Source organism: Octopus bimaculoides, chromosome 24, assembly GCF_001194135.2.
Source record: "Octopus bimaculoides isolate UCB-OBI-ISO-001 chromosome 24, ASM119413v2, whole genome shotgun sequence".
Lineage (NCBI taxonomy): Eukaryota > Metazoa > Mollusca > Cephalopoda > Octopoda > Octopodidae > Octopus > Octopus bimaculoides.
In genome coordinates this window covers 23,209,839-23,213,069 of record NC_069004.1, presented here as the reverse complement: position 1 = coordinate 23,213,069, position 3,231 = coordinate 23,209,839, and the positions used below count along the sequence as shown (strand labels likewise).

The window sequence follows — 3,231 nt, the reverse complement described above, 5'->3', positions numbered from 1 at the left end:
TATATATATATAGCAATGTTAGATCTCTGAACGAGGTATTAACAGTAACTGCACGACAACGTGAAGTATATTTGCCACTTAAATGCGGCTGAACCCTAAGGGTGGATGTTACTGTTGCTTTTAGCCCCAGGAGAACATCTTCTCCAGCTGGCTATTGACACACATCTGTGACCTGTCTATATGCATTCAGTTACGAATTAAAAACAACACTTCTGTTGTAAACGTTATCGACTGCTCATAATCAATGTATAGGTTTTACCTGTTCGCCGGTTCGCTGCAGGCTAGCGCTCTGCGGATGACTCCCTCATAGCAGCCTATTCTTGTTACTTGTGAATATACCCTAGCACTACACCATCTCTCTTCTGCTCTCTCTTACACTTTTGCTGTTTCTTACTCTCTCTCTCCCTTTCCTTTTCTTTGTTTTTCCCCTGATTAGGTAACCAAGTATCTCCTTTACGTCAGCACACTTGTTTCTGGCCTCTTTCTTGTACCTCTCTCTCTCAATGGGTGTCCGTGCACCTATTCTATAGCAAGACACCTATTTCTGCCTCTCTATTTCTCTGTTACACTCTAACCTTTCATCATTTGATACTGGATCACCTCATCTAATGACCCCCCTCTGTTGTACCAAGACACGTGCTTTTGTCTCTCTGTCCCTTTGTCACATTCTAACCTTTCATCCTCTGACACAAGTTCCCCTCCTCAAATGCCCTGCCCCTCTCATAATTCCTTGTCTTGTAAGTTACTTGGTTACCCTACCAGTGCTGGTGTTACATTAAAAGTATCCAGTCCACACTGTAATGTGGTTGGAAGGGCATCCAGCTGTAAAAAGCATGCCAAAACTAACCTCACCTGTGCTAGCCCTATGTAAAAAGCACTGAGTCCACTTTGCAGAGTGGTTGGTGTTAGGAAGGGCATCCAGCCATAAAATCCCTGCTAGTAGCCTGGGGTAGTTTTTCTACCTGGCCGACTCCTATCAACCATCCTACCCATGCATACATGGAAGGTGGACGTTAAACGATGATGATGATATATATATATATATATGTGTGGCTGTGTGGTAAGATGTTTGCTTCCCAACCACATGGTTCTGGTTTTAGTCCCACTGAATGACACCTTAAGCAAGTGTCTTCAATAGCTTTGGGCCAACCAAAGCCTTGTGAGTGGAATTGCAAGCCAGAAACTGAAAGAAGCCTGTATATATAGTGTTGTATATATATATGTGTGTGTGTCTGTCTGTTTTCTACCACTGCTTGACAACTGGTGTTGGTTTGTTTACATCCCCATAACTTAGCAGTTTGGCAAAAAGACACTGATAGAATAAGTACCAGGCTTAAAAAAAAAATAGGTACTGGGTTAATTTCATTTGACCTAAAAGTTAAAGGCGGTGCTCCAGCATGACCACAGTCTAATATATATATATTGAATTGACAGAGGAGGAAAATGCCAGATGGGCTGGCTAAGAAGATGCCACTCAAAATTACTACTAAGTTTAGTGACAGCCCATGATAATCACCTGATTCTATCTTGCCAGTTTGCATGTGATGTACAAGTTCTTGAAATCATAGTGTGGGGGTTAAGAACCACAGATCTATAGCAACTGGGATGAAATTGAAACTTCCACCATTGATGTTTCTTTTGACAATGGCCCAAGAGTGGTTAACTTCTTGGATCTTACTCTAGACTTTAGGATGCAGCTATTATCTCCAAACTATAAACCCTAAATCCATTCTAAATAATCTAGTGAAAATACACACACATACATGCATATATATATTTATCATTGTCATCATCATCATCCTTTAATGTGTGTTTGCCATGCTGGCATGGGTTGGCCAGTTTCACTAGAGTTGGTAAACCAGAAAGTTGCACCAGGTTCTGGCCTGATTTGGCATGGTTTCTACAGCTGGATGAGCTTCCTAATGCCAATCACTTTACAGTGTGTGCTGAGTGCTTTTAATGTGGAACCAGCATGAGCAGTATTACATGGTGCCAGCACAAGACTTTTGCAGGCCAATCTTTTTCACCAGTGGAGAGTGACCTTAACAGTTCTGCTGTAGAATATGTGTCTTCTTCACAATTACAATGAATATGGAGATTAGTACATTTGCATATATTTTATCTTCATAGTCAGTTGTACAACGCATTTGGTTTAAATGTGTCAGATGCAAGTTTTTACTGCATAGACAACTAGCAATTCCATTTACATCCAGTTACTTTTGACTGATTATTAGTCTATGCAACTTTATTTAAGGTCCATCCATTCATTGATGTGGTTGGAAGCAAAATTGTTATTTTGTTAGGTTACCATAGTTTTTGAGTGCAAAGAATGTGAAAGGAAGAGTTGGAAACCTAATATGGCTACCAAAACTGCTATGAGGTTGACCTTATCCTGACCTAGGTTCAACATTGGAATTGAGAATACTAGACCTTTAAACTGGGTCAAAGTATATTTTTTAAAACCCAAGCCATAAGTTGATTATGAATTAGAGGGATTTACCCATTGGATGAAATACAGTGGGATTGCTTACCTTAAGTAATACTAGGTACTCCTCACAACTCAATGCGGTTAGCCATATCTCAGTTTATAACTTAGTGTTCATACAGTACCCACTTGGATACATTATCCCTATCTATTCATTATCTGTATATATTTGTACATACACTTTCATTATGTATGATCACAATTGTCCCACAAATGGTAACGTGAAACTCTGAGTAACAGTTTGTGAAGATTTTTTCAGCTTTAATAAAAGCATATTACTCTACCTTTGGTAGTCAAGTAGTAATTTTTTTCTATCTTGTTTTGCATTTATGTGCTTACCTCTGTGTATGTGCGTGTATGTGTGTATGCATGTATGTGTGTATATATATCAGATTGGAGCCCGGTGTGGCCATCTGGTTTCACCAGTCCTCAGTCAAATCGTCCAACCCAGCGGACGTTAAACGATGATGATGATATATATATATATATATAGTTGAAAAATATCATTATAGTTATAAATATACCATAAACAATTATAGAAAAATGGAGGAGAAAAAGATGTAGCAACATCTTTTCCTCCTCCATTTCTCTATAATTGTTTATGGTATATTTATACCTATAATGATATTTTTCAACTACTATTTTCATATTCTTACGAGTTGCTCTGGCTGTTTTCTGTGAGTATGATGAATCTTTATTAGAAATCATTCTTTCTCTCTTTTGAATTTATTTTTTTGCTATATATA

At 38.4% G+C, this 3,231-nt stretch overlaps 1 protein-coding gene across 3 annotated transcripts in view; it reads left to right on the top strand.

Annotated features, from left to right (window-relative positions):
• LOC106872918 (probable aminopeptidase NPEPL1) overlaps positions 1 to 3,231 on the top strand; it is a 79,974-nt gene that overhangs the window by 19,444 nt on the left and 57,299 nt on the right. The gene's annotated exons all lie outside the window — the stretch shown is intronic.